Raw genomic sequence first — 14,230 nt, 5'->3', positions numbered from 1 at the left:
AGCCCCCTTCCCACCTGAGATTGATTGGTGAGCTCCCTCCCTGTAGGCACCCATCACATCTAGGGCACCCCTTCGTGCCTGGACATAGCATTGCAGGGGACTTCGCTTCTCGCTCCACTGTGGCCAATACCTTAGCCCTGCAATGGCCAGTCCCACTGGCATCTTCTCCAGCTCAGCCTCCGGCCAACTCACTCCACACTTCACACTGCTGCCAGGGTGAGAAGAGGCACAACTGAAAGTCCAAATCGAATGCCCCCCTCTGCCATGACTGACATCCTCTGTTTCCTGGCCACTACAGACTTTCACTCAGCTTGTTTCTTCCTCAGCAGGATTCCCCTAGTGCTTCCCTTCACCACAGACTCCAGATGCTTGCCTCTGAGGAGCCCTCTGCTCCTTGTAGGCCCTGGCTCAGGGGTCCCACGGGCACTCACTGTGTTCCCTGTGGGTGATTTAGTCCCTGGAAAAATCATGGAGCAGGTCTTCAAGGAATCCATTTTGAAGGACTTGGAGGAGAGGAAGGTGATCAGGAACAGTGAACATGGATTCACCAAGGGCAAGTCATGCCTGACCAACTTGATTGCCTTCTATTATGATGAGATAACTGGCTCTATGGATATGGAGAAAGCAGTGGACATGATATATCTTGACTTTAGCAAAGTTTTTGATATGGTCTCCCACAGTATTCTTGCCAGCAAGTTAAAAAAGTATGGATTGGATGAATGGACTATAAACTGAATAGAAAGATGGCGAGATCATCGGGCTCAACAGCTAGTGATCAACGGCTCGATGTCTAGTTGACAGCCAGTATCAAGTGGAGTGCCCCAGGGGTCTCTCCTGGGGATGGTTTTGTTTAACATCTTCATTAATGATCTGGATGATGGGATGGATTGCACCCTCAGTAAGTTTGCGGATGACACTAAGATGGGGGGACTGGTAGATATGCTGGAGGGTAGCGATAGGGTCCAGAGTGACCTAGACAAATTAGAGGATTGGACTAAAAGAAATCTGATGAGGTTCAACAAGGACAACTGCAGAGTCCTGCACTTAGGATGGAAAAATCCCATGCACTGTTACAGGCTGGGGACCAACTGGCTAAGTGGCAGTTCTGCAGAAAAGGACCTCAGGATTACAGTGGACAAGAAGCTGGATATGAGTCAACAGTGTGCCCTTGTTGCCAAGAAGGCTAATGGCATATTGGGCTGCATTAGTAGGAGCACTGCCAGCAGATCGAGGGAAGTGATTATTCCCCTCTATTCGGCACTGGTGAGGCCACATCTAGAGTGTTACATCCAGTTTTGGGCCCCCCACTACAGAAAAAATGTGGACAAATTGGAGAGAGTCCAGCAGAGGGCAACGGAAATGATTAGGTGCTGGGGCACATGACATATGAGGAGAGGCTGAGGGAACTGGGGTTATTTAGTCTGCAGAAGAGAAGAGTGAGGGAGGATTTGATAGAAGCCTTCAACTACCTAAAGGGGATTCCAAAGAGGATGGAGCGTGGCTGTTCTCATGGTGGCAGATGACAGAACAAGGAACAATGGTCTCAAGTTGCAGTGGGGGAGGTCTAGGTTGGATATTAGGAAAAACTATTTCACTAGGAGGGAGGTGAAGCACTGGAATGGGTTACCTAGGGAGGTGGTGGAATCTCCATCCTTAGAAGTTTTTAAGGCCTGGCTTGACAAAGCCCTGGCTGGGATGATTTAGTTGATGTTGGTCCTGCTTTGAGCAGGGGATTGAACTAGATGACTTCCCGAGGTCTCTTCCAACCCTAATCTTCTATGATTCTATGATTCTATGACTCGGCCTGGCTTCCCCAGGTTCTTACCAGAGGAGCCTCCCCCTGTTCCTCACTCCAGGGCCTTGCCCCACATTCTCTGGTCCCAGCTCTAAGCAGTGCTCACTCTGCTTCCCCATCACAGCTGGCGGCAGTCTAAATAAGCCCCATTAGACCCAGCTGAAGTCACTAATTAGTAGGGCTGTTGATTAATCGCAGTTAACTCATGTGATTAACTCAGAAAAATGAATTGTGATTAAAAAAATTAATTGCCATTAATCACACTGTTAAACAAGGGAATACCAATTGAAATTTATTAAATATTTTGATGTTTTTCTACATTTTAAAATAAATTTATTTCAATTACAAGACAGAATACAAAGTGCACAGTGCTCACTTATTTTTTATTATAAATATTTGCGCTTTAAAAATGATAAACAAAAGAAACAGTATTTTTCAATTCACCTCATACAAGTACAGTGGTGCAATCACTTTATCATGAAAGTGTAATTTACAAATATAGATTTTTTTGTTACATAATTGCACTAAAAAATCAGAATAATGTAAAACTTTAGAGCCTACAAGTCCACTCAGTCCTACTTCTTGTTCAGCCAATCGCTAAGACAAACAAGTTTGTTTACATTGACCGGAGATACTGCTGCCTGCTTCTTATTTACAATGTCACCTGAAAGTGAGAACAGGCATTCGTGTGGCACTTTCATAGCTGGCATTGCAAGGAATTTACATGGCAGATATGCTAAACAGTCCCTTCACGCTTCGGCCACCATTCCAGAGGACATGCTTCCATGCCGATGATGCTTGTTAAAAAATAATGAGTTAATTAAATTTGTGACTGAACTCCTTGGAGGAGAATTGTATGTCTCTTGTTCTGTTTTACCTGCATTCTGCCATATATTTCATGTCTCAGATGATGACTCAGCACATGTTCATTTTAAGAACACTTTCACAACAGATTTGACAAAATGCAAAGAAGGTACCAATGTGAGATTTCCAAAAATAGCTACAGCACTCGACCCAAGGTTTAAGAATCTGAAGTGCCATCCAAAATCTGAAAGGGACGAGGCGAGGAGCATGCTTTCAGAAGTCTTTAAAGAGCAACACTCTGATGCGGAAACTACAGAACCCAAACCACCAAAAAAGAAAATCAACCTTCTGCTAGTGGCATCTGACTCAAATGATGAAAATGAACAGGCGTCAGTCTGCTCTGCTTTACAACATTATTGAGCAAAACCTGTCATCAGCATGGACACATGTCCTCTGGAATGGTGGTTGAAGCATGAAGGGACATAAGAATCTTTAGCGGATCTGACAAGTAAATATCTTGTGAGGCCGGCTACAACAGTGCCATGCAAACACCTGTTCTCACTTTCAGGTGACCTTGTAAACAAGAAGCAGGCAGCATTATCTCCTGCAAATATGTAACCAAACTTGTTTGTCTGAGTGATTGGCTGAAGTAGGACTGAGTGGACTTGTAGGTTTTACATTGTTTTATTTTTTGTACATAATTCTACATTTGTAAGCTCTACTTTCATGATAAAGAGATTGCACTACAGTACTTGAATTAGGTGAATTGAAAAATACTATTTATTTTGTTTTTTACAGTGCAAATATTTGTAATAAAAAATAAATATAAAGTGAGCACTATACACTTTGTATTCTGTGATGTAATTGAAATCAGTACATTTAAAAATGTAGAAAACATCCCAAAATATTTCAATAAATGGTATTCTATTATTGTATAATCGTGATGAATTTTTTTAATCGCTTGACAGCCCTACTAATTAGTCCTTACATTGCCATCTCATCAGTGAGCTGCCAAGTCATGGTTGGGGTTGATCCTGCTTTGAGCAGGGGGTTGGACTAGATGACCTCCTGAGGTCTGTCTCTTCCAACCCTAATCTTCTATGATTCTATGGGCCAGGCTGGGCCCAACATGCCTCAAAGGTCCAGCCAGTCCATGACATTCCCCTGTGAGTATTCTCCCTAGCTGAGGTGTGCGCCTAAATGTTCATGAGAGGCATTTTAACAGGAGTCCATGCATGGAAATCCTGTGTTTGGGAAAGGGGAAAGACTTTAATTATTGAATTATCCATGGCATCCTGTGTTTGGCAGTCATGGACTCAACAAGCGAGTCTGCCTCACCAGAAAATGCAAGACAAAGAAAAATTCCTGTGCTCTTCTTTGGAAACATGTCCCCATGTCTCTGGCTGTGCCTATAGCTTTTCTGTAAATAGAGGCACATTTCTGAGCTGTGTGAAGTCTATCTGCAGTCACTATATCTGGATGCACAAGGCAAGTGCATTTTGCTTTTATTTTCATGGCTCCTCTTTGGAACTCATTGCTCCAGAAACATTACTGGATTAATGCTTACTACAGCTGGGCAGGAAAGGGTCTTTCCATCCTGTAAGGGTATTTGAGATTTTGACAAAAATTCTTGTACTGAGTCAGGACAAAAAGGCAAAATCTCAAAAAATGTCCTGAACTGGGAAAATGAAAAAGTGTCAGTCCAGGGCAATTGAAGAGCTGAGTTTCAATAATTTGGAAACATTTCCTTTTGATTTTGATCTTTTCATATTTTTAAAACTTTTTTTTTGCATAAAATTTAAAAACAAAAGAGTTTGAACCCAAAATAGAAAAAAAAATTGTTCTGAACAGGACATTGGGACATTTTCAACACATGTTTTCAAGTCGAGAAATTCATCCAAACTGAACCTGTCCAGCAAACAGTTTCTGTTTTGATGTAGTGTCATCTTTTGGTGGAAATTTTTTTTTTGTCAAAAAGTTACCAACCACCTCTGATGCTCACAGCTCCCCTCTGGGACAGGGAATATCATATGGTGCTTCTTGCTACCTGTTAGCTAAACAGAAAGTAAAAACAAGAAACCTTTCCTCTTCATCTGGCAGAAAGAAAGGAACAGACCCAGGCAGAAAAGAAGGCTTTTCCTACTTTTTCTTGGTTTCTGATTGGCTGCTTCAGGGGCAGGACTAACCTGTCCACCCAAATATCTTTTCCAATCAGCTCTGTCCTGGCTGAAGGAAGGCAGATAGCAGCCCCTTTTAAGGTCCATTGAAATCCACATAGGACAGGTCTATACCACCTTTAATCACACTGAATCTGAACCTGAACCTTTCCCGTGCCATCAGAACAAGGCTCCACCAGCCCTGTTGATCCCGGGCTGCTCTTTGCAGGTGCTTTATGGTAAGCCCCATAAATTCCCTGTCCAAATACCATTGGACAGAGGGATTCTGTTGGTCAGTGTGTTTGCATGTCTCTCCAGCTGCCCAACAGACACAGGCAGCTTCTCCAGATTCAGTCTTAGCACATGGCCCAGTTATTTCCATCTTCTTTTCAGAGTTGCTGTGGGTGTTGAACACGCTGATGAACCTTGGCATTTGATACACATTAATGCCATTCAATAACTTCAATTTTCCTGAGGAATTTGCTCTCTAAGGCATTCGATTGTCTGGCTGCACCATTGATGGACTGCCTGCTTTCCCAATCATCTGTCCATCCCTCTGGTGAGCACTTACCCATTTCAAGCAGGATCAATGGTTTCAGAGGGGCTACCCAAACTAATAAGTGCAAGGATGACCAAATGTCCCGGTTTGATAGGGTCAGCCCTGATATTTGTGACTTTGTCTTATATAAGCGCCTACTACCCCCCACCCCATCCTGATTTTTCACATTTGCTGTCTGGGCAGCCTAATGTTCACCACTGAAGGGCTCATTCTCAGTGTTTATTTATCTCAGGTGGAGTCTCAGCCTTGGCCTAACTGTTCCCATTACAGTCACTACATCATCATTGATTTCAATGGAAGCAGAGTTAGGCCAGTAATGGGGACATTAGAACCCCTCATCCCCTTCCTTTATATGTGCATTTGCCACATACATTTCTTGTGGATTCATCTGTGCATATAGTACACCATGTGGCACCGTAGTCATAGGGCTAAGCAAACACCATAGGCTGGTGGCCATAGCCCAGGGAGGGGCCAGCAAATCCTGAGTTCTAATCCTGGCTCGGCCATGAGTGTGCTGGGCAGCGCTGAGGGAGTCATGGGACATGTGTGGCTCAGTTTCCCTATCAGAGGCATTAGGAGGATTAATTAGTTAAGTCTGATGGGAGGCTGATCATGTTCGGTGTATTTGTATACCAGTAGGTAATGTGCTCCATGGAAACTGAGGGCAGAAAGCGGCCTGCTCAGCTGGGAGCCCAGGGAAGTGTGTCAGCTCTGCTCTGAAGATGTGTTTTCAAAGGCATCAGGTATGTTCGAGGCTGAGCCCAGAAGCAGCCATTCAGTGCCATGGTGCAAATAAGGCTGGTGCTCAGAGATAAGTAGCCCAGGAAGGCAGAGAGGTAAATGCTGGGGCACATAGACAGGACATCTCAGGCTGGCTCAGAACAGTGAGTGGAGCTGGGATGGGAAGCCAGGTGGGCAGTCCCTGCCTCCCCACCACTTATTTCAGTATAGCACCATGCCACGACCTGGCCTCCATCGCTATTTGTTCAAGAACAGGCGAAGATCAGAATGGAGGACTCCAGCAAAACAGGGGCTGAGGGTTGCTTAGGATGCCCTATTAACATCTCTAGCTCCATATGGTTTGATAGGTCGGAGCAGACTCTTGCCAGGAGGACATCAGACCTGCATCCCTAGCTCTGTTGGGAGTGCTGGGGGTGCGCAGCCCCTGGCATGAGTGGCTGTACTGAGGCTGAGCTGTGAGCAAGGGAGAATGGGCTGTTAATATTTCCTATGCTACAGTCAAACCACGGCCTTGTTAAGACTGGTCCAGGAGACTTGTGTGTGAATTGGGAGCGATCACTCCATAGCTAACACTCAGCCCTCAACCTCAGAGGAACCCTGCACAACACCTTCAAAAGAGGAGCCTGGGAGCTCACATTCATACCTTTTCTAGACACTAAACATCCTGGACTGAACAGAGACTCTGGATTTATGGCTCATTAGTTACACCAATTTATAACCCACTTACCCCTCTCAACTCCTGCCCCCCCCTTTCCTTCCAGTGACAGGAGGGGTGTTAATGGGCCACTGTACCTTGAATGGTCCCTTGAAATATGTGCTAACCACTTACACTAACCAATCTGGTCCACCTTGTATGTAGTTGTGACACTCCGAGTAGTTGTTCCAGACCTGAAGAAAAGCTCTGTGGGCTGGAAAGCTTCTCTCTCCCCACCAGAAGTTGGTCCAGTACAATATATTCCCTCCCCCATATCATCTCTGGAAAAGGAGACAGGCACTGCTTTGAAGAGTTTACGGTCTGGTGTGGAAGAGGAAAGAGAGAGGTGTGGTGACTTGCCCAAGGTTACGCCCCTGGTCAGTGGCAGAACTGGGGTCAGCAGTCCCAGGTCAGCGCCTATCCACTGGAACACATTGCCCTTCTCCCAGGTTTCAGCCATGTATCTATACATGTTGTGCAGCACGGCATTCTGCAGCGTCCCAGAGGGGCTAGGAATGCAGGGGACAGGCATCTGGAGGGCAGATGCTATCGGGAGAGTGTTTCCGGGGGCAAGGGCTGTCGAAGGAGTCACGGATTCAGAACACGGACTGAATAGAGGCTCCTGCAGTTTGCCCTTCAGTACCTGTGGTGGTTTGGGAGGGGAGACCTGCCCAGTTGCTGCAAGATGGCAGAAAGTGCTTTACTGCAGGGACTAATGGAAGTCCCCAGAGGTACAACTAAGGCTGAACATTTTGTGGGTATTTGTTCTATGGCTCTCCCATTGCTGTTGACTTGTGGCCTGCAGAAATCCTGCAAAATCCCCCTTCCACAGCTCTGCCCATACACTGCTCTCCTCACCCAAAAAGCCCCACTTTCCCCATGGTGTGCTCTCGGACAGTTCTGCCACCATGCCTTGGTCCTACTCGGAAATACCTCTGATACCCCATTCCTGGCTCCTCCTGGCTAGGGGCTAGGCTACTTACTGGGCTGCGCACTGATCTTTCATTGGTGTGGACAAAGAGCCTCTAGGGAAGACGCTAAAAGCAACAGGCCCATTTCACTTAGGTCCTGCAAACAGCTTCAGCTGAGATTTTTATTGAAGTAAATTGCATGGGCCTAGCTCACCCGGATTACTGCTGAGTAGGAAGAGCCAGCAGTGAGTTTGTTTTTAGCGTTCCTTTCTTCAGCGCAATCATCCTGTTGGCTCTTTAGCCGAATTCCTCAGGTTAATCTCGGCACATACCAGGACTGTATGCATTGTTAATGGTTACAGATTAACTAGCAAGGTCAGTGTCTGTGGGACACAAACTGTACTGCTGATGCAGAAAATCTTAATGGACTTTAACATGCCTTTTTGGAACAATAACATTCCCTGCCCAGAATGCTGCTGGGAATGGGATCACCACGTTGCCAGCGTGGCTAGTGAGAAGTTAATACCACCATGAACACAGTGGGACCATGCTCCCTGGGTGCTGTCGCTGGGTAAGTGGGATTTGTGCCACTGGTGACAACTCTGGGGCAAACCACAGCCATCTGGGTATTCCCTGGTCTCTGAAAAGGGGTGTAGAAATGTGATGGAGGTGGGGGACAGATGGGCTTTCCCTAAAATACCTCTCCCTGGACGCTAGTGACATAAATCTTCTGGCTGAGGGGCAGGTTCCCTCCCCAAGCAGCAGCTAGAGGCATAAACCATCCATGCAAAATGACCCATCGACACATTCACAGGAGAACAGGCTGTGCTGGGGCCCAGAACCAGGACCTGCAGGTAGCTGTGAGGTCGGATAAGTAAAGAGGCCTCCAAAGACTTGACAGTGTATATGTGTATTTCACAGCTACAGGCTTGCTTGTTTTTATCCCAGGAGCCTCAGCCGACACAGTAAGTGTCTGTTAACAGAGACCCCAGCTCAGCAAAGCACTTAAATTTCCTAGCTCCCACCCCAACCTCATTCACCCCTCCAGTAACAAATCTCCATGCAAAGTGCACACAGAGTATTTACCCTCACACCCCGAGGGCAGGGCAGTGCCATTCGCTCCCATGCGCAGATGGAGGACTGAGGGTGAGACAGACAAGTGACTTGTTATGGTTGCACAGGGAGGCTGTGACAGTCCAGGGACTTGAAGCCAGGTCTCCAACCTGAAAGGCTAGTGCCTTAAATAGTGGGCCCTCCTTTCTCTTGGCTTAAGGTTGCCAACTTTCTACTTGCACAAAACTGAACGCCCTTGTCCTGCCCCCTGCCCTACCCCTCCTCCAAGGCCCTGCCCATGCCCTGCCTCTTCTCTGAGGCCCCACTCCCTGCTCACTCCATCCCCCCCGTCACTTGCTCTCCCCACCCTCCCTCACTTGCTTATTTTCACTGGGCTGGCTCAGGGATCTGGGGTGTGGGAGGGGGTGAAGGCTCTGGCTGGGGATGCAAGTTCCAGAATGGGGCCAGAAATGAGGGGTTCAGGGTGGGGGAGGGGATCAGGGCTGTAGCAGGGGGTTGGGGCACGGGGGGGAGTGAGGGCTCCAGCTGGGGGTGCAGACTGGGCTGGGGTGAGGGGATTTGGGGTGTAGGAGGGTGCTCTGGGCTGGGACCAAGGGGTTTGGAGGGCGGGAGGGGGATCAGGGCTGGGGCAGGGGGTTGGGGACTGGGAGAGGGTCAGGGGTGCAGGCTCTGGGTGGCGCTTACCTTAAGCAGCTCCTGGAAGTAGCTGGCATGTCCCCCCTCTGGCTTCCATGTGGAGGTGTGGTCAGGTGACTCTGCGCGCTGCCCTGTCTGCAGGTGCCAACCCCTGCAGCTTCCATTGGCCACGATTCCCAGCCAATGGGAGCTGTGGAGGCAATGTTTGGGGTGGGGCCAGCATGTGGAGCCCCCTGTCTGCTCCTATGCGTAGGAGCCGGAGAGGAGACATGCTGGCTACTTCCCGGGAACCACAAAGCATGGAGGCTAGCAGGGAGCATGCCAGCCCCACTGTACGGTGCCACCAACCGGACAGTCAATGGCCTGGTCAGCAGTGCTGACCGGACCCACCAGGATCCCTTTTTGACTGGGTGTTCTGTTCAAAAACCGGACACCTGGTCACCCTATCTTGGCTTGATGTTCAGAACATGCTTAAGTCCTTTTGGTTTCAACGGCACTTGCTTCCCCGCACCCGGGGCTGGATCCTGGTGGGAGGCAATGCTAGCACAGATGTCTCACCTGCGGAGAACTCCAGACCCAGGTTTGAAAGACGAGGGTATAGTAGGAATTCCTATGTCTGAGAATGGGCTTACTTTACTTATAAAATGCAGTGGGCTGATTTTATACACTGCATATTGTCTGGTGTCAGAGTAGCAGCCGTGTTAGTCTGTATTCGCAAAAAGAACAGGAGTACTTGTGGCACCTTAGAGACTAACAAATTTATTTGAGCATAAGCTTTCGTGAGCTACAGCTCACTTCATTGGATGCATGCAGTGGAGCAGCTTTTGGAATTACTCACACAGTGAGCAGACACATTCTGGAATGCTGCCAAAACACAGGTTGCGGGGAGGCCGTACAACCCTACCGTAAATCACCACCAGGCGCTTCCACCTCCTACATGCTGGGTGGTGAAGTGGTGAGTGCAAGCAGCCCCATGGGCGGAGCCTGCCTGGCCATGCAAAGGGAAGGCTCCAGATTGCCCAGAACAGAAGCCCACATGCCACGTCCTTGCTTGGAGCATGGTGACCCTGCTGGCAGCACAGGTGCCGGCTGTGGAGTCCGGTGGCATGAGCTGTTGAGGACACAAAGTCCATAGTAGGGCCGGGGGGGTGGAAGAAGGTGTCTGAATGTTCAGTCATTGGAACGAGCTGAGTGGCTGGGCATTGCTAGCAGCTTTTTGTGGGTGACACCCACTCTGCCTCCCATCTCCTGAGCCAGTGCTGAAGTGTACTTGAGCCCAGCAAGCATGCAAACTGTGAGCCCGGCAATGGCAGGGGTGGCGAAGACAGGGTTGTCGAAACAAAGCTCACTTGCTGCCTTCTTCCACATGCAGGCACACGCCCCACTGTGACATTGCGGAATTTATTTATTTACTTCCATGACTTGCCCTGCTTAAAGAAAAACTACAATGAGTGGTTCAAAAACCTGAAACACCTAGACAAGGGAGGCAGAGTAGTGCAGTAAGCAGACACCGGTTTGGGAGTCTGGAGGTCCCCATTCCTGGCTCTGCCACAGACCTGCAGGTGACATGGGGCAAGGCACATGCCTCAGTTTCCCCTCCTACCCTTTGGTGGTCTTGTTTGCTTAGGTTATCAGCTGTTTGGAGCAGGACTGTCTCCCACTGCATGCCTATGGGGTTTAGCACAAAGGGGGTGTGGTCTCAGAAGGAACCTCTAGGTACTGCTGTCATGTAAATAATAGCAAACATTTACTATCAAAAAATTTCCTAAGAACTGAATATGAACACTATTTTAAAAAAAGCTGCCATACCTGGCACTGGATTTGTATCACAATGACCATGAGTTGCTCTCATTAATTGGGCTTCGCACTTCATTGCCATTTTACAGGTGGAGAAATCGAGGCAAAACTGGATTTCCATACCCCTCTAGCTACCTTGCACTTCAGCTCATTATTTACACCTCTGCCAACTGAGTAAGCACCTGCAGGCTCTTCCCCGGGGAAAGCAGCCGGGAATGGGTTACCTACGGAGGTGGTGGAATCTCCTTCCTTAGAGATTTTCAAGGTCAGGCTTGACAAAGCCCTGGCTGGGATGATTTAGTTGGGGATTGGTCCTGCTTTGAGCAGGGGGATGGACTAGTTGACCTCCTGAGGTCCCTTTCAACCCTGATATTCTATGATTCTATGAATCAGGACCAGAGAGGTTGAGTGACTCGTGCAGGGAGTCAGTAGCCAAGTGGGGATTACATGTGTTCAGTGCCTGGCTCTCCCATTTAGTCCCAGGCTGCTGACCTATGCTGCGTTTGTGAGGGTGAGGCCGTGTCCCACATTCCCTCAACTCTCCAGTGTGTGTATGGTTCCCAGCCTCACCTCCTGCCAGTGCCAGGTTTGGAACAACCTGGTGTGTTGGACGGTGCCGGGCTGAGCTGCTCATGGCTTTATTCCCCATGTTCACAGGAGCCGCCATGCCCTGGTGTCATCGGGGTGATTCCCTGGCCCTTCGGCAATGCTCTGTTTTATTCAGGCACCTTGAAACCCCGCAGCGTTTCCTTTAAAACTATTGGCACCGTTTAAAACAAGCCTGATGGAATCATCAGGGGGTTCGCCCCACATGTGGCACAGACTTCCTATGTGTCCTGGAGCAGGTCCCTTAATCCCTCAATTCTCCACCACTACATGGGGATAACCACACTGCCCATCTCCCGGATGTGTTGCGAGGCAGTGCTCTGATGCTGCAGGAACGGGGGCCAGATAAGCACCAAAAGAGATTTTAAAATAAACTGCATCTCAGATGCTGTTTTTCTCACCTCCCCTGCTGCTGGCTTATTCAGGGAAGAATAAGGGGACATTTCCAAGCATTGATCTGCAGCGATGGAGCATTGGAACAAACCCCAAGAGCCTCAATCCACCTACAGCCTTAGGTCTGTTAGAGCTAAAGCTGCTCGGTAGCATTTGTCCTTGTACAAAGAAAATCGGCCGAGCTGCTCCGCATAAGAGACAAATGGCTATTCAGCCATATAAGCACTAGAGCACTGCTGAGCTGCCCAGGTGGGGGCACCTGCCCAGCTGCTGAACATTCTTGGTGGGTCCAGACATTCCACTCATTTAAGGACCATGGGAAAAGGCAGCACAGCCCATCCAAGAGAGCAGAGAGATCAAGCCTGAAAGTTTTAAGGTTCAGAGTGGTAGCTGTGTCTGCTCCAGTAGATTCACTCCATGCATCCGATGAAGTGGGTTCTAGCCCACGAAAGCTTATGCCCAAATAAATTTGTTAGTCTCTAAGGTGCCACAAGGATTCCTTGTTGTTTTTGCTGAAAGTTTTAGGAGTCTCCACTAGTTCTGGCTGCCTTTGGTTTTGGGTCACATATTTGAAGGCACCTTGGGTGAGGTTTTCATGAGTGACTTAGGAGAACAGGCTCCACTGACTTTCAATGAGAGTTGTGCTCCTAAGTCTTTAAGGGTATGTCTACACTGCAATAAAAAACCTGCAGCACAGAGTCTCAAACCCTGAATTGGGTTCACAGGGCTCGGGCTGTGGTGCTGCACAATTGCAGCATAGATGATCAGGCTTGGGCTGGAGGACAGGCTCTGAGACCCTGTGTTGGGGGAGGGCTTCAGAGCCAGAGCGCCAGTTTGAGCCACAACATCTACACCACAATTTTTAGAACTGCAGCCCAAGCCTCATGAGCCCATGCCAGCCGTCCCAGGCTCTGAGGCTCCGTGCTGTGGGGTTTTAATCCCAGTCCAGATATACCTTTCAGGTGGTTTGGACGGTTATAGCCCAGGTGTCTTATCAGGGCATCGCAGGTGAAGTTTTCAAAGGAGTTAGGTGCCCAAACCTCTTTCAAATCCCGGGGCAGTTGGACACCTCACTCCCTTAAATCCCACTGCAAATCCCAGGGCAACACACACACAACCAGTTGGAAATGTTCTCAGCGTAGGTGTGAGGCTTGCGGTGGGGGCGGACGGGGTATTTCTGCTATAATTCCCCTACTGAAAGGAGTTTTCCTACTTTATATTCCCAGCTTGATGCATAAGGATGCTTCTAACACCACTGTGAAAGGCATGTACCATCCCCATGCACCCCCTTTGAGCCAGGTACAGCACTACAGGTTCACTCTGCCTTGATTTCCCCAATGGGGAGGTGAATAAGTTCCCCAAGACTTTTATATATCAAACAGCATCCTCAACACCCCCCTGCTCTGAGGGGCTAATTTAGTAACAGGAAGTTCACAGAAACATAAGGAAGTCCTTCATCAAGGCTGCTTAACAGGGAGGCAAGCTCCATCTATCTGAGTGCATCTGTCCCATACCCCAGCCCTTTATCTGCAATGCACTCACAACTTGGGGTCCCTCGCCAGAGCAACACACTTCCTGCTGACTGCCGCTCTTCTCCTGGCTGCACACAGCACCTTGGAGGCTGCACCTCCTGCAACTAGCCGGGATTTCCCTCCCAGTCTCTCTTTTCCACCTGGGAGTTCCCCTGCTCTGTTCCCTGGAGGGTCTCTCTAAGAGACTCCTCTTGTTAGGAGCAGCTTCCTTTTCATCCCAGCCCAGGTGCTCAAGATTCAGTGAGCTGCCAACCAGCCGCCTGGGCAGTTCATTGCTTACAGGGGGACTGGCCACAGGTAAAGGGGACCAGTGCTCCAGGGCTACCAGCGCATGCCATGGAATGAAATGGACAATTATTGCAAAACAGGCTCTCTCTCCAAACCAGGGATTTCATGGGCAGCTTGTCAGTTACAAGATCTTTCTCCTCCCAGGTTTTGTCACCATCCCTCTTTTATGGACAGGCTTCACGATTTTGTTATTTATCATCCCTGAAAATACGGTATTTTTAAATATTTTCCCTTCCCTCCCACA

This window comes from Dermochelys coriacea, chromosome 9 (genome assembly GCF_009764565.3).
Source record: "Dermochelys coriacea isolate rDerCor1 chromosome 9, rDerCor1.pri.v4, whole genome shotgun sequence".
Taxonomy (NCBI): Eukaryota; Metazoa; Chordata; order Testudines; family Dermochelyidae; genus Dermochelys; species Dermochelys coriacea.
This window is presented reverse-complemented; position numbering follows the sequence as displayed.